Here is an 18,375-nt window from a genome sequence, read left to right as displayed (position 1 = left end):
CTCTCAGTCTGCCATGTACACCGGCACACCCGAAAGTTCCACGATCTCCAGCTCTCCAGTCCAGCTCACCCTACATGAGACTCTGGTTAGAAAAAGGAAGTACTTATCCTCGCATCCGCGTACACAGTGTTTTAACGCCCACATAGCTAGACTAATCTCGTTAGAGATGATGCCCTACCGGTTAGTTGAAAGCGAAGCTTTCAAAGCCCTGATGGAGTACGCTGAACCACGATACGAGCTACCCAGTCGACACTTTTTTTCCAGAAAAGCCATCCCAGCCCTGCACCAGCATGTTAAACAGCGCATCGTCCATGCACTCAGGCAATCTGTGAGTACAAAGGTGCACCTGACTACAGATGCATGGACCAGTAGGCATGGCCAGGGACGTTATGTGTCCATCACGGCACACTGGGTGAATGTGGTGGATGCAGGGTCCACAGGCGACATCAATTTAGGGACAGTTGTGCCTAGCCCACGGTCTAGGAAACAGTTGGCTGTAGGCGTTCGCACCCCCTCCTCCTCCTCCTCCTCGTCCTCCTGCAGAAGCTACAGCTCTTCCACAGAACGCAGTCTGCCAACCACTCCATCGGCAGATGACACTGTTGCACACCAGTTGTCCCATTATGGGCCAGCTACTGCCAAGCGTCAGCAGGCTGTATTGGCTATGAAGTGCTTGGGCGACAACAGACACACCGCGGAAGTTCTGTCCGAGTTCTTGCAACAAGAAACACAGTCGTGGCTGGGCACAGTAGATCTTGAGGCAGGCAAGGTAGTGAGTGATAACGGAAGGAATTTCATGGCTGCCATCTCCCTTTCCCAACTGAAACACATTCCTTGCCTGGCTCACACCTTAAACCTGGTGGTGCAGTGCTTATTGAAAACTTATCCTGGGTTCTCCGACCTGCTCCTCAAAGTGCGTGCACTTTGCTCACATATCCGACGTTCGCCTGTACACGCCAGCCGTATGCAGACCTATCAGCGGTCTTTGAACCTTCCCCAGCATCGCCTAATCATAGACGTTGCAACAAGGTGGAACTCAACACTGCACATGCTTCAGAGACTGTGCGAACAGAGGCGTGCTGTTATTTATTTGTGGGAGGATACACGGGCAGGCAGTAGGATGGCAGACATGGAGTTGTCAGGTGTGCAGTGGTCTAAGATACAAGACATGTGTCAAGTCCTTCAGTGTTTTGAGGAATGCACACGGCTGGTTAGTGCAGACAACGCCGTAATAAGCATGAGCATCCCCCTAATGCGTCTGCTGATGCAAAGTTTGACGCACATAAAGGAGCAGGCGTCTGCACCAGAGGAAGAGGAAAGCCTTGATGACAGTCAGCCATTGTCTGGTCAGGGCAGTGTACAGGACGAGGTAGCGGGCGAAGAGGAGGTGGAGGACGAGGAGGATGATGGGGATGAGTATATTTTTAATGCCGAACCTTTCCCGGGGGCACAGGAAATTGGTTGCGTGTCACGGCCGGGTTCTGGTTTTTTGAGGGACACAAGTGACGTAGATTTGCCTGCAACTGCCCCTCAACCAATCACAACCGGAGATTTGACAACTGGAACTTTGGCCCACATGGCGGATTATGCCTTACGTATCCTAAAAAGGGACACACGCATTACGAAAATGATGAACGATGACGATTACTGGTTGGCCTGCCTCCTTGATCCACGCTATAAAGGCAAATTGCAAAATATTATGCCACATGAGAACTTGGAACTAATATTAGCAACCAAACAATCAACTCTTGTTGACCGTTTGCTTCAGGCATTCCCAGCACACAGCGCACGTGATCGTTCTCACACGAGCTCCAGGGGGCAGCAGACTAGGAGTGTTAGGGGTGCACACATCAGAAGTGGCGTTGGACAGAGGGGTTTTCTGACCAGGTTGTGGAGTGATTTTGCTATGACCGCAGACAGGACAGGTACTGCTGCATCAATTGAAAGTGACAGGAGACAACATTTGTCCAGTATGGTTACTAACTATTTTTCATCCCTTATCGATGTTCTCCCTCAACCGTCATTCCCATTTGATTACTGGGCCTCCAAATTAGACACCTGGCCAGAATTGGCAGAATATGCATTGCAGGAGCTTGCTTGCCCGGCAGCAAGTGTCCTATCAGAAAGAGTATTCAGTGCTGCAGGTTCAATATTAACCGAAAAAAGGACTCGTCTGGCTACCCAAAATGTTGACGATCTAACATTCATTAAAATGAACCACAACTGGATTTCAAAATCTTTTGCCCCACCTTGCCCGGCCGACACCTAGCTTTCCTATGAAAGGCTCTTGCCTGTGAATTACTTTTCTAATGTCTAATTTGCTGCAGCTGATTGTACAGCATACGACATGTTTACACCTCCCTAAATGGCCAAACTCCCCACACGGGGCCGTGGTATCGCGACTTGGCGCAAGCACCCGTGAGACTGCTGTTTGTCTGAAGAGGTGGGTGTGCTCGCTTTTGGTTGACGGCATTGCTACTGGGTCCCTCATAGTACAATGTAGTGTCTCTGGCGGTGGTGGTGCACACCCAACGTCAGACACACCGTTGTAACATGAGGGGCCCTGGGGCGGTCCCGCCGGCCTCTAGAGAGTTCCCCCCTACCCCAGCTCAAAATGTGCTCTACCACATGCAAAATTATGTCGCACAGCTCCACCAATCTTTAGTCTATTCGCTGACATCATTCAATGTCTGGCACTGACAATACAAATTTGTAGACATCTACGATGCAACTTAAAGTAGTCTGTGTCTGTGTCCTATATTGGCACCATTAAATAGTTACTGCCAAATTACTATGTCAGAAACTCAGCAGATGAGCCCACCCCTGTACCTAAGTATGCCACCTTTTTTTTTGTTTTGGTTGTTTTGCGAGACATTAACATCTATTTATATTTTGGGAGTACTGGGACAGACACTCCTTGCACTACTCCTCCACTCACCACCAAGCTGCCCGTGTATCCATGTAACCGCTGTAAAACTGCCATGAGCCTATTGTTTGTTATTTTAGGCCTTTGAAGCCTGTCTGCGGTCCCTCCTTCCACTAGTCCTCCACTGACCAGACCACTGCTGCCCGTGTACCCCTGGAACCAATTATAAAGTGCCTACAGCCAGCCCATTTTTTTATGTTAGGCCTTTGAAGCCTGTCTGCGGTCCCTCCTTCCACTAGTCCTCCACTGGCCAGACCACTGCTGCCCGTGTACCCCTGGAACCAATTATAAAGTGCCTACAGCCAGCCCATTTTTTTATGTTAGGCCTTTGAAGCCTGTCTGCGGTCCCTCCTTCCACTAGTCCTCCACTGACCAGACCACTGCTGCCCGTGTACCCCTGGAACCAATTATAAAGTGCCTACAGCCAGCCCATTTTCTTATGTTAGGCCTTTGAAGCCTGTCTGCGGTCCCTCCTTCCACTAGTCCTCCACTGGCCAGACCACTGCTGCCCGTGTACCCCTGGAACCAATTATAAAGTGCCTACAGCCAGCCCATTTTTTTATGTTAGGCCTTTGAAGCCTGTCTGCGGTCCCTCCTTCCACTAGTCCTCCACTGACCAGACCACTGCTGCCCGTGTACCCCTGGAACCAATTATAAAGTGCCTACAGCCAGCCCATTTTCTTATGTTAGGCCTTTGAAGCCTGTCTGCGGTCCCTCCTTCCACTAGTCCTCCACTGGCCAGACCACTGCTGCCCGTGTACCCCTGGAACCAATTATAAAGTGCCTACAGCCAGCCCATTTTCTTATGTTAGGCCTTTGAAGCCTGTCTGCGGTCCCTACTTTAAATACTCCTCCACTGACCACCAAGCTGCCTGCCCGTGTATCCATGTAACCGCTGTAAAACTGCCATGAGCCTATTGTTTGTTATTTTAGGCCTTTGAAGCCTGTCTGCGGTCCCTCCTTCCACTAGTCCTCCACTGGCCAGACCACTGCTGCCCGTGTACCCCTGGAACCAATTATAAAGTGCCTACAGCCAGCCCATTTTTTTATGTTAGGCCTTTGAAGCCTGTCTGCGGTCCCTCCTTCCACTAGTCCTCCACTGACCAGACCACTGCTGCCCGTGTACCCCTGGAACCAATTATAAAGTGCCTACAGCCAGCCCATTTTCTTATGTTAGGCCTTTGAAGCCTGTCTGCGGTCCCTCCTTCCACTAGTCCTCCACTGGCCAGACCACTGCTGCCCGTGTACCCCTGGAACCAATTATAAAGTGCCTACAGCCAGCCCATTTTTTTATGTTAGGCCTTTGAAGCCTGTCTGCGGTCCCTCCTTCCACTAGTCCTCCACTGACCAGACCACTGCTGCCCGTGTACCCCTGGAACCAATTATAAAGTGCCTACAGCCAGCCCATTTTCTTATGTTAGGCCTTTGAAGCCTGTCTGCGGTCCCTCCTTCCACTAGTCCTCCACTGGCCAGACCACTGCTGCCCGTGTACCCCTGGAACCAATTATAAAGTGCCTACAGCCAGCCCATTTTCTTATGTTAGGCCTTTGAAGCCTGTCTGCGGTCCCTACTTTAAATACTCCTCCACTGACCACCAAGCTGCCTGCCCGTGTATCCATGTAACCGCTGTAAAACTGCCATGAGCCTATTGTTTGTTATTTTAGGCCTTTGAAGCCTGTCTGCGGTCCCTCCTTCCACTAGTCCTCCACTGGCCAGACCACTGCTGCCCGTGTACCCCTGGAACCAATTATAAAGTGCCTACAGCCAGCCCATTTTTTTATGTTAGGCCTTTGAAGCCTGTCTGCGGTCCCTCCTTCCACTAGTCCTCCACTGACCAGACCACTGCTGCCCGTGTACCCCTGGAACCAATTATAAAGTGCCTACAGCCAGCCCATTTTCTTATGTTAGGCCTTTGAAGCCTGTCTGCGGTCCCTCCTTCCACTAGTCCTCCACTGGCCAGACCACTGCTGCCCGTGTACCCCTGGAACCAATTATAAAGTGCCTACAGCCAGCCCATTTTTTATGTTAGGCCTTTGAAGCCTGTCTGCGGTCCCTCCTTCCACTAGTCCTCCACTGACCAGACCACTGCTGCCCGTGTACCCCTGGAACCAATTATAAAGTGCCTACAGCCAGCCCATTTTCTTATGTTAGGCCTTTGAAGCCTGTCTGCGGTCCCTCCTTCCACTAGTCCTCCACTGGCCAGACCACTGCTGCCCGTGTACCCCTGGAACCAATTATAAAGTGCCTACAGCCAGCCCATTTTCTTATGTTAGGCCTTTGAAGCCTGTCTGCGGTCCCTACTTTAAATACTCCTCCACTGACCACCAAGCTGCCTGCCCGTGTATCCATGTAACCGCTGTAAAACTGCCATGAGCCTATTGTTTGTTATTTTAGGCCTTTGAAGCCTGTCTGCGGTCCCTCCTTCCACTAGTCCTCCACTGGCCAGACCACTGCTGCCCGTGTACCCCTGGAACCAATTATAAAGTGCCTACAGCCAGCCCATTTTTTTATGTTAGGCCTTTGAAGCCTGTCTGCGGTCCCTCCTGCCACTAGTCCTCCACTGACCAGACCACTGCTGCCCGTGTACCCCTGGAACCAATTATAAAGTGCCTACAGCCAGCCCATTTTTTTATGTTAGGCCTTTGAAGCCTGTCTGCGGTCCCTCCTTCCACTAGTCCTCCACTGGCCAGACCACTGCTGCCCGTGTACCCCTGGAACCAATTATAAAGTGCCTACAGCCAGCCCATTTTCTTATGTTAGGCCTTTGAAGCCTGTCTGCGGTCCCTCCTTCCACTAGTCCTCCACTGACCAGACCACTGCTGCCCGTGTACCCCTGGAACCAATTATAAAGTGCCTACAGCCAGCCCATTTTCTTATGTTAGGCCTTTGAAGCCTGTCTGCGGTCCCTCCTTCCACTAGTCCTCCACTGGCCAGACCACTGCTGCCCGTGTACCCCTGGAACCAATTATAAAGTGCCTACAGCCAGCCCATTTTCTTATGTTAGGCCTTTGAAGCCTGTCTGCGGTCCCTACTTTAAATACTCCTCCACTGACCACCAAGCTGCCTGCCCGTGTATCCATGTAACCGCTGTAAAACTGCCATGAGCCTATTGTTTGTTATGTTAGGCCTTTGATAGCCTGTCTGCGGTCCCTACTTTAAATACTCCTCCACTCACCACCAAGCTGCCTGCCCGTCTATCCATGTAACCGCTGTAAAACTGCAATGAGCCTATTGTTTGTTATTTTAGGCCTTTGAAGCCTGTCTGCGGTCCCTCCTTCCACTAGTCCTCCACTGGCCAGACCACTGCTGCCCGTGTACCCCTGGAACCAATTATAAAGTGCCTACAGCCAGCCCATTTTCTTATGTTAGGCCTTTGAAGCCTGTCTGCGGTCCCTACTTTAAATACTCCTCCACTCACCACCAAGCTGCCTGCCCGTCTATCCATGTAACCGCTGTAAAACTGCAATGAGCCTATTGTTTGTTATTTTAGGCCTTTGATAGCCTGTCTGCGGCCCCTACTTGCAATACTCCTCCACTGACCACAATGCTGCCTGGAGTGCCTGCCTGTGTATCCATGTAACCGATGTAAAACTGCCATGACTGCCTACTGTTTGTTATTTTAGGCCTTTGATAGCCTGTCTGCAGCCCCTACTTGCAATACTCCTCCACTGACCACACCAATGCTGCCCGTGTACCCCTGGAACCTATTTAAAAGTTCATAGAGCCTAGTTATATATTTTATTTACTATTAATAAGGCCATGATGGACTACGCTGTACCACGCTACAAGCTAACCAGTCGACACTTCTTTTGCGAGAAAAGCCATCCCAACCCTCCACCAGCATGTAGAAGACCGCATTGTCCATGCACTCTGGCAATCTGTGAGTACAAAGGTGCACCTGACAACAGACGCATGGACCTGTAGGCATGGCCACGGAAGATTACGTGTCCATTACGGCGCAATGGGTTAATGTGGTGGATGCATGGTCCACAGGGGACAGCCTACTAAGTCTGTCTGCAGTCCCTAATTCAAATTGTCCTCCACTGTCTAAATCGGAGCTTCCACCTTCTGGCTTTCGGCCTATAGTATCAGAAATTAAACTGCATTTGGCCTTCAACTTTGGTTAGGGCCTACTAACGGCTTCTGCCCCTCCCTGGTGTTGCCCTCAACTAAATAAAGCTGAGCTTCAACCTTCCGGCTCTCATTAAGTGGTTTTAAAAAAAAAAAATGGTGGTTAGGGCCTACTAACGGCTTCTGCCCCTCCCTGGTGTTGCCCTCAACTAAATAAAGCTGAGCTTAAACCTTCTGCTCCAAATTACCATTTTAAAAAATGCAATAGGCTTTTCCGGCCTACTAAAGGTGTCTGTCTGTGTGCCCCTGCCTGGTGTTGCCCTCAACTAAATAAAGCTGAGCTTCAACCTTCTGCTCCAAATTACCATTTTAAAAAATGCAATAGGCTTTTCCGGCCTACTAAAGGTGTCTGTCTGTGTGCCCCTGCCTGGTGTTGCCCTCAACTAAATAAAGCTGAGCTTCAACCTTCTGCTCCAAATTACCATTTTAAAAAATGCAATAGGCTTTTCCGGCCTACTAAAGGTGTCTGTCTGTGTGCCCCTGCCTGGTGTTGTCCTCAACTAAATAAAGCTGAGCTTCAACCTTCCGGCTCTCATTAAGTGGTTTAAAAAAAAAAAAATGGTGGTTAGGGCCTACTAACGGCTTCTGCCCCTCCCTGGTGTTGCCCTCAACTAAATAAAGCTGAGCTTCAACCTTCTGCTCCAAATTACCATTTTAAAAAATGCAATAGGCTTTTCCGGCCTACTAAAGGTGTCTGTCTGTGTGCCCCTGCCTGGTGTTGTCCTCAACTAAATAAAGCTGAGCTTCAACCTTCCGGCTCTCATTAAGTGGTTTTAAAAAAAAAAAATGGTGGTTAGGGCCTACTAACGGCTTCTGCCCCTCCCTGGTGTTGCCCTCAACTAAATAAAGCTGAGCTTCAACCTTCTGCTCCAAATTACCATTTTAAAAAATGCAATAGGCTTTTCCGGCCTACTAAAGGTGTCTGTCTGTGTGCCCCTGCCTGGTGTTGTCCTCAACTAAATAAAGCTGAGCTTCAACCTTCTGCTCCAAATTACCATTTTAAAAAATGCAATAGGCTTTTCCGGCCTACTAAAGGTGTCTGTCTGTGTGCCCCTGCCTGGTGTTGTCCTCAACTAAATAAAGCTGAGCTTCAACCTTCTGCTCCAAATTACCATTTTAAAAAATGCAATAGGCTTTTCCGGCCTACTAAAGGTGTCTGTCTGTGTGCCCCTGCCTGGTGTTGTCCTCAACTAAATAAAGCTGAGCTTCAACCTTCTGCTCCAAATTACCATTTTAAAAAATGCAATAGGCTTTTCCGGCCTACTAAAGGTGTCTGTCTGTGTGCCCCTGCCTGGTGTTGTCCTCAACTAAATAAAGCTGAGCTTCAACCTTCCGGCTCTCATTAAGTGGTTTTAAAAAAAAAAAATGGTGGTTAGGGCCTACTAACGGCTTCTGCCCCTCCCTGGTGTTGCCCTCAACTAAATAAAGCTGAGCTTCAACCTTCTGCTCCAAATTACCATTTTAAAAAATGCAATAGGCTTTTCCGGCCTACTAAAGGTGTCTGTCTGTGTGCCCCTGCCTGGTGTTGTCCTCAACTAAATAAAGCTGAGCTTCAACCCTCTGCTCCAAATTACCATTTTAAAAAATGCAATAGGCTTTTCCGGCCTACTAAAGGTGTCTGTCTGTGTGCCCCTGCCTGGTGTTGTCCTCAACTAAATAAAGCTGAGCTTCAACCTTCCGGCTCTCATTAAGTGGTTTTAAAAAAAAAAAATGGTGGTTAGGGCCTACTAACGGCTTCTGCCCCTCCCTGGTGTTGCCCTCAACTAAATAAAGCTGAGCTTCAACCTTCTGCTCCAAATTACCATTTTAAAAAATGCAATAGGCTTTTCCGGCCTACTAAAGGTGTCTGTCTGTGTGCCCCTGCCTGGTGTTGTCCTCAACTAAATAAAGCTGAGCTTCAACCTTCCGGCTCTCATTAAGTGGTTTTAAAAAAAAAAAATGGTGGTTAGGGCCTACTAACGGCTTCTGCCCCTCCCTGGTGTTGCCCTCAACTAAATAAAGCTGAGCTTCAACCTTCTGCTCCAAATTACCATTTTAAAAAATGCAATAGGCTTTTCCGGCCTACTAAAGGTGTCTGTCTGTGTGCCCCTGCCTGGTGTTGTCCTCAACTAAATAAAGCTGAGCTTCAACCTTCTGCTCCAAATTACCATTTTAAAAAATGCAATAGGCTTTTCCGGCCTACTAAAGGTGTCTGTCTGTGTGCCCCTGCCTGGTGTTGTCCTCAACTAAATAAAGCTGAGCTTCAACCTTCCGGCTCTCATTAAGTGGTTTTAAAAAAAAAAAATGGTGGTTAGGGCCTACTAACGGCTTCTGCCCCTCCCTGGTGTTGCCCTCAACTAAATAAAGCTGAGCTTCAACCTTCTGCTCCAAATTACCATTTTAAAAAATGCAATAGGCTTTTCCGGCCTACTAAAGGTGTCTGCCCCTCCCTGGTGTTGTCCTCAACTGAACAAAGCTGAGCTTCCACATTCTGGCTTTCGCCCTATACTATCAGATATTAAACTGCATTTGGCCTACTAGTGTGGTTAGGCCCTTGAAACAGTGTCTGCTGCTCTTGGGTTTGCTACTCCACTGAACAAAGCAATGCCGCCTGTTTAGTCCTGTTACCAATTTTGAACTGCATGTAGCCTACTTTATTCTTTGGCCCTATATCTGTTTCCTCCTCATCCTGCCCATTGCCCAGCCACTGCTAAATGAGTCTGCTGGTACATTGACCTAGACCACTACATTCCCCTTGTACTCTACACAGCCAGAATCTGACCCTGCTGAAAGTAAGGTTCCCCTTCCCGCATGTTATACCACCTTACACAGGGACAAAGAGGAAGGTGCAGATGAAAGTGCAGGTTCCTTCATCAGGTGGGGGGGCATACTCGTTGGCGACGTCACTGGCACAGGGCCCCTCAGAGTACGCAAAAGTGTCGCTGCTGGTGGGAGGCGCCCCCGCCATGCAAACACACCGCCGTACTTTGAGGGGCCCTGTGCCAGTGGCAATGCGAACGAGTGGGCCCCCCCCTGCTTGCTCAGGATCACAGCACTTGCAACTTTTAAATACTTACCTTTCCCTGCAACACCGCCGTGACGTAGTCCGCATTTCCTGGGCCCACGAAAAACTTGAGCCAGCCCTACTCCCCCCACAACTTTCCCCCAATTCCCTATGCCCAACTATTATTATACAGTTAATTAAGATTGGCAAGCTTCAGAAACAAGAATGGATGTTTTTGGCATTAAAATGGGCACTGTAGGTGTTTTCCTGGCCTCCACTCACTGCCGACTATGCTTCCCCATTGACTTGCATTGGGTTTCGTGTTTCGGTCGATCCCCGACTTTTAGCGATAATCGGCCGACTGCACTCGACTCGACTCTGGACAAAATCGGGTTTCCCAAAACCCTACTCGATCTTAAAAAAATGAAAGTCGCTCAACCCTATCCGCGGCTGCCGAAACTCGAAAATCACCTGCACGGCTGCAGAAACTCAAAACTCACCTCCGTGGGTGCTGAACCTCAAAGCGCACCCACGCAGCTGCCAAAACTCAAAAATCACCTCCGCGGCTGCCGAACCTCAAAACGCACACCCGCTGCTGCCAAAGCTCAAAAATCACCTCCGCGGTTGCCGAAACTCGAAAATCACCTCCGCGGCTGCTGAAACTCGAAAATCACCTCCACGGCTGCCGAACCTAGAAACGCCCCCCTGCGGCTGCCGAAACTCGAAAATCACCCCCACGGCTGATGAACCTCGAAAATCACCACCACGGCTGGCAAACCTCTAAAATAACCAGCTGCCGAAGCTCGAAAGTCACCCACGCTGCTGTCGAACCTCGAAACGCACCCCCGCGGCTGCACAAACCCGGAAATCAGCCCCGCGGCTGCTGAACCTCGAAACGCACCCCAGCGGCTGCCGAAACTCGAAAATCACCCTCGCGGCTGTCGAAACTCAAAAATCGCCCCCACAGCTAACGAACCTCGAAAATCACCACCGCGGCTGGCATACCTCGAAAATCACCACCGCAGCTGCCGAACCTCGAAAATCACTTCCGCGGCTGCCAAAACTCAAAAATCACCTCTGAGGCTGCCGAACCTCGAAACGCATCCCCGCGGGTGCCGAAACTTGAAAATCACCTCCACGGCTGCCGAACCTTGAAATGCACCCCTATGGCTGCCGAAACTTGAAAATCACCTCCACGGCTGCCGAACCTTGAAATGCACCCCAGCGGCTGCCGAAACTCGAAAATCACCCTCGCGGCTGTCGAAACTCAAAAATCACCCCCACGGCTAACGAACCTCGAAAATCATTACCGCGGCTGGCATACCTCGAAAATCACCACCGCAGCTGCCGAACCTCGAAAATCACTTCCGCGGCAGCCAAAGCTCAAAAATCACCCACGCTGCTGCCGAACCTTGAAACGCACCCCCGCGGGTGCCGAAACTTGAAAATCACCTCCACGGCTGCCGAACCTTGAAATGCACCCCTACGGCTGCCGAAACTTGAAAATTACCTCCGCTGCTGCCGAACCTCAAAGTGAAGCCCCGTGGTTGCCGAACCTTGAAAATCACCTCAGCAGCTGCTGTACCACGAAACGCACCCCCGCAGCCGCCGAAACTCGAAAATCACCCTCGCGGCTGCCAAACTTCGAAAATCACCCCCGCGGGTGCCGAACCTCGAAAATCACCTTCCAGGCTGTCAAACCCCGAAACACACCACCGCGGCTACTGGACCTCAAAACACACCGTCACGGCTGCCGGACCTCGTAACGCATCGCCACGGTTGCCAGACCTCAAAATGCATCTCTGCGACTGCCGAACCTCTAACGCACCATCGCAACTGTCGGACCTCAAAATGCACTGCCGCAATTGCTGAACCTCGAATCGCACCTCCGCAGTTGAAGGACCTCAAAACGCACCTCCGTGGCTGTCGAACCTCAAAAATCATCTCTGCGGCAGCCGAACCTCAAAATGCACCCCCGCAGCTGTCAAACCTCAACAATCACTTCCGCGGCTGCTGAACCTCGAAAATCACCTCTGCAGCTGCAGAACCTCAAAACGCACCCCCACACCTGATGAACCTCGCAAATCACCTCTGCGGCTGCTGAACCTTGAAAATCACCTCCGTGGCTGCCGAACCTCGAAAATCACCTCCGTGGCTGCCGAACAACCTCGAAAATCACCTCCGTGGCTGCCGAACCTCAAAAATAACCCTCGCGGCTGCCGAACATTGAAACGCACCACCGCGGCTATCGGACCTCGAAACGCACCACTGCGGCTACTGGACCTCGAAATGCACTGTTGCGGCTGACAGACCTCAAAACGCACCGCCACAACTGCCACACCTCAAAATGCACCGCCGCAACTGCTGGACTTCGAATCGCACCTCCGTGGTTGCTGGACCTCAAAACGCGCCTCCGTGGTTGCCAAACCTCGAAAATCACCACCGCGGCTGGCATACCTCGAAAATCACCACCGCAGCTGCCGAACCTCGAAAATCACTTCCGCGGCTGCCAAAACTCAAAAATCACCTCTGAGGCTGCTGAACCTCGAAACGCACCCCCGCGGGTGCCGAAACTTGAAAATCACCTCCACGGCTGCCGAACCTTGAAATGCACCCCTATGGCTGCCGAAACTTGAAAATCACCTCCACGGCTGCCGAACCTTGAAATGCACCCCTATGGCTGCCGAAACTTGAAAATCACCTCCACGGCTGCCGAACCTTGAAATGCACCCCAGCGGCTGCCGAAACTCGAAAATCACCCTCGCGGCTGTCGAAACTCAAAAATCAACCCCACGGCTAACGAACCTCGAAAATCACCCTCGCAGCTGCCAAACTTCGAAAATCACCCCCGCGGGTGCCGAACCTCGAAAATCACCTTCCAGGCTGTCAAACCCCGAAACACACCACCGCGGCTACTGGACCTCGAAACACACCGTCATGGCTGCCGGACCTCGTAACGCATCGCCACGGCTGCCAGACCTCAAAATGCATCTCTGCGACTGCCGAACCTCTAATGCACCATCGCAACTGTCGGACCTCAAAATGCACTGCCGCAATTGCTGAACCTCGAATCGCACCTCCGCAGTTGAAGGACCTCAAAACGCACCTCCGCGGCTGCCGAAACTCGAAAATCACCACCACGGCTGCCGAAACTCGAAAATCATCTCCGTGGCTGCCAAACCTTGAAATGCACCCCCGCAGCTGCCGAAACTCAAAAATCACCCCCGCGGCTGTCGAACCTCGAAAATCACCACCGCAGCTGCCGAACCTTGAAATGCACCCCCGCAGCTGCCGAACCTTGAAATGCACCCATGCAGCTGCCGAAACTCAAAAATCACCCGCGCGGCTGTCGAGCCTCGAAATGCACCCCCACAGCTGTCGAACCTCGAAAATCACCCCCGTGGCTGCAGAACCTTGAAATGCACCCCGCAGCTGCCGAAACGCAAAAATCACCCGCGCGGCTGGCGAGTCTTGAAATGCACCCCCGCAGCTGTCGAACCTCGAAAATCACCACCGCGGCTGCCGAACCTCGAAAATCACCTCTGCGGCTGCAGAAACACAAAAATCAGCCCCGCGCTGCCGAACCTCGAAACGCACCCCAGTGGCTACCAAAACTCAAAAATGACCTCCGTGGCTGTCGAAACTCGAAAATCACTTCTGCGGCTGAGGAACCCCGAAACGCACACCAGCGGCTGCCAAAACTGCATCCCCGCGGTCGCCGAAACTTGAAAATCACCTAAGCAGCAGCCGAACCTCGAAACGCACCCAGGCAGCTGCCAAAACTCGAAAATCACCCTTGCGGCTGCCAAACCGTGAAAATCACCCCCGAGGCTGCCGAACCTCGAAACAAACCCCCATGGCTGCCGAACCGCGAAAATCACCCCCGAGGCTGCCGAAACTCGAACATCACCCCCGCCGCTGCCGAAACTCGAAAATCACCCCCGCGGCTGCCGAACCTCAAAATGCATCACAGCGGCTGCCAAACCTCAAAAATCACCTCCGCGGTTGCTGAACCTCAAAAATCACCTTTACGGTTGCCGAACCTCGAAACTCACCTCCGCAGCTGCCAAACCTCAAAAATAACCCCCACGGCTGCCGAACCTAGAAAATCACCTCTGTTTGTGCTGAACCTTGAAACGCACCCACGCAGCTGCCGAAACTCAAAAATCACCTCCGCGGCTGCCGAACCCCAAAACACACACCCGCTGCTGCCAAAGCTCAAAAAACACATCCGCGGCTGCCGAAACTCGAAAATCACCTGCACGGCTGCAGAAACTCAAAAATCACCTCCGTGGGTGCTGAACCTCAAAGCGCACCCACGCAGCCGCCGAAACTCGAAAATCACCTCTGTGGCTGCCAAACCTTGAAATGCACCCCCGCAGCTGCCGAAACTCAAAAATCACCCGCGCGGCTGTCGAGCCTCCAAATGCACCCCCGCAGCTGTCGAACCTCGAAAATCACCACCACAGCTGCCGAACCTTGAAATGCACCCCCGCAGCTGTCGAACCTCGAAAATCACCACCGCAGCTGCCAAACCTTGAAATGCACCCCCGCAGCTGCCAAAACTCAAAAATCACCCGCACGGCTGTCGAGCCTCGAAATGCACCCCCGCAGCTGTCGAACCTCGAAAATCACCTCCGTGGCTGCAGAACCTTGAAATGCACCCCGCAGCTGCCGAAACACAAAAATCGCCCGCGCGGCTGTCAAGCCTCGAAATGCACCCCTGCAGCTGTCGAACCTCAAAAATCACCACCGCGGCTGCCGAACCTCGAAAATCACCTCTGCGGCTGCAGAAACACGAAAATCAGCCCCGCGGCTGTAGAACCTCGAAACGCACCCCAGTGGCTACCAAAACTCAAAAATGACCTCCGTGGCTGTCAAAACTAGAAAATCACTTCCGCGGCTGAGGAACCTCGAAACGCACACCAGCGGCTGCCAAAACTGCACCCCCGCGGTCGCCGAAACTTGAAAATCACCTAAGCAGCAGCCGAACCTCGAAACGCACCCAGGCAGCTGCCAAAACTCGAAAATCACCCTTGCGGCTGCCAAACCGCGAAAATCACCCCCGAGGCTGCCGAAACTCGAAAATCACCTCCGCCGCTGCCGAAACTCGAAAATCACCCCCGCGGCTGCCGAACCTCAAAACGCATCACAGCGGCTGCCAAACCTCAAAAATCACCTCCGCGGTTGCTGAACCTCAAAAATCACCTTTGCGGTTGCCGAATCTCGAAACTCACCTCCGCAGCTGCCAAACCTCAAAAATAACCCCCACGGCTGCCAAAAATTGAAAAGCACCCCAGCGGCTGCCGAACCTAGAAAATCACCTCTGTTTGTGCTGAACCTTGAAACGCACCCACGCAGCTGCCGAAACTCAAAAATCACCTCCACGGCTGCCGAAACTCGAAAATCACCTCCGCGGCTGCCGAACCCCAAAACACACACCCGCTGCTGCCAAAGCTCAAAAAACACCTCCGCGGCTGCCGAAACTCGAAAATCACCTGCACGGCTGCAGAAACTCAAAAATCACCTCCGTGGGTGCTGAACCTCAAAGCGCACCCACGCAGCTGCCAAAACTCAAAAATCACCTCCGCGGCTGCCGAACCTCAAAACGCACACCCGCTGCTGCCAAAGCTCAAAAATCACCTCCGCGGTAGCTGAAACTCGAAAATCACCTCCGCGGCTGCTGAAACTCGAAAATCACCTCCACGGCTGTCGAACCTAGAAATGCCCCCCTGCGGCTGCCGAAACTCGAAAATCACCCCCACAGCTGACGAACCTCGAAAATCACCACTGCGGCTGGCAAACCTCTAAAATAACCTCCGCGGCTGCCAAAGCTCGAAACGTACCCCCGCGGCTGCACAAACCCGGAAATCAGCCCCGCGGCTGCTGAACCTCGAAACGCACCCCAGCGGCTGCCGAAACTCGAAAATCACCCTCGCGGCTGCCGAAACTCAAAAATCACCCCCACGGCTAACGAACCTCGAAAATCACGACCGCGGCTGGCATACCTCGAAAATCACCACCGCAGCTGCCGAACCTCAAAAATCACCCCCACGGCTAACGAACCTCGAAAATCACCACCGCGGCTGGCATACCTCGAAAATCACCACCGCAGCTGCCGAACCTCGAAAATCACCTCTGCAGCTGCCGAACCTCAAAACGCACCCCCGCACCTGATGAACCTCGCAAATCACCTCTGTGGCTGCTGAACCTCGAAAATCACCTCCGTGGCTGCCGAACCTCGAAAATCACCTCCGTGGCTGCCGAACAACCTCGAAAATCACCTCCGTGGCTGCCGAACCTCAAAAATAACCCTCACGGCTGCCGAACATTGAAACGCACCACCGCGGCTATCGGACCTCGAAATGCACCACCGCGGCTACTGGACCTCGAAATGCACTGTTGCGGCTGACAGACCTCAAAACGCACCGCCACAACTGCCACACCTCAAAATGCACCGCCGCAACTGCTGGACTTCGAATCGCACCTCCATGGTTGCTGGACCTCAAAACGCGCCTCCGTGGTTGCCAAGCCTCGAAAATCACTTCCGCGGCTGCCGAACCTCGAAACGCACACCGGCGGCTGCTAAAACTCAAGAATCACCACCGTGGCTGCCAAAACTCGAAAATCACCACCACGGCTGCCGAAACTCGAAAATCACCTCCGCGGCTGCCGAACCTCGAAACGCACACCGGCAGCTGCCAAAACTCAAGAATCACCACCGCGGCTGCCAAAACTCGAAAATCACCACCACGGCTGCCGAAACTCGAAAATCACCTCCGTGGCTGCCAAACCTTGAAATGCACCCCCGCAGCTGCCGAAACTCAAAAATCACCCCCGCGGCTGTCGAACCTCGAAAATCACCACCGCAGCTGCCGAACCTTGAAATGCACCCCCGCAGCTGCCGAGCCTTGAAATGCACCCCCGCAGCTGCCGAAACTCAAAAATCACCCGCACGGCTTTCGAGCCTCGAAATGCACCCCCACAGCTGTCGAACACCGAAAATCACCCCCGTGGCTGCAGAACCTTGAAATGCACCCCGCAGCTGCCGAAACACAAAAATCACCCGCGCGGCTGGCGAGCCTTGAAATGCACCCCCGCAGCTGTCGAACCTCGAAAATCACCACCGCGGCTGCCGAACCTCGAAAATCACCTCTGCGGCTGCAGAAACACAAAAATCAGCCCCGAGGCTGCCAAACCTCGAAACGCACCCCAGTGGCTACCAAAACTCAAAAATGACCTCCGTGGCTGTCAAAACTCGAAAATCACTTCCGCGGCTGAGGAACCTCGAAACGCACACCAGCGGCTGCCAAAACTGCACCCCCGCAGTCGCCGAAACTTGAAAATCACCTAAGCAGCAGCCGAACCTCAAAACGCACCCAGGCAGCTGCCAAAACTCGAAAATCACCCTTGCGGCTGCCAAACCGTGAAAATCACCCCCGAGGCTGCCGAACCTCGAAACACACCCCCATGGCTGCCGAACCGCGAAAATCACCCCCGAGGCTGCCAAAACTCGAACATCACCCCCGCCGCTGCCGAAACTCGAAAATCACCCCCGCGGCTGCCGAACCTCAAAACGCATCACAGCGGCTGCCAAACCTCAAAAATCACCTCCGCGGTTGCTGAACCTCAAAAATCACCTTTGCGGTTGCCGAACCTCGAAACTCACCTCCGCAGCTGCCAAACCTCAAAAATAAACCCCACGGCTGCCAAAAATTGAAAAGCACCCCAGCGGCTGCCGAACCTAGAAAATCACCTCTGTTTGTGCTGAACCTTGAAACGCACCCACGCAGCTGCCAAAACTCAAAAATCACCTCCACGGCTGCCGAAACTCGAAAATCACCTCCGCGGCTGCCGAACCCCAAAACACACACCCGCTGCTGCCAAAGCTCAAAAAACACCTCCGCGCCTGCCGAAACTCGAAAATCACCTGCACGGCTGCAGAAACTCAAAAATCACCTCCGTGGGTGCTGAACCTCAAAGCGCACCCACGCAGCTGCCAAAACTCAAAAATCACCACCACGGCTGCCGAAACTCGAAAATCACCTGCACGGCTGCAGAAACTCAAAAATCACCTCCGTGGGTGCTGAACCTCAAAGCGCACCCATGCAGCTGCCAAAACTCAAAAATCACCTCCGCGGCTGCCGAACCTCAAAACGCACACCCGCTGCTGCCAAAGCTCAAAAAACACCTCCGCGGCTGCCGAAACTCGAAAATCACCTGCACAAACTCAAAAATCACCTCCGTGGGTGCTGAACCTCAAAGCGCACCCACGCAGCTGCCAAAACTCAAAAATCACCTCCGCGGCTGCCGAACCTCAAAACGCACTCCCGCT

This window comes from Ranitomeya variabilis, chromosome 8 (assembly GCF_051348905.1).
Source record: "Ranitomeya variabilis isolate aRanVar5 chromosome 8, aRanVar5.hap1, whole genome shotgun sequence".
NCBI classification, from domain to species: Eukaryota; Metazoa; Chordata; class Amphibia; order Anura; family Dendrobatidae; genus Ranitomeya; species Ranitomeya variabilis.
Note: the sequence above shows the minus strand (reverse complement) of the source record.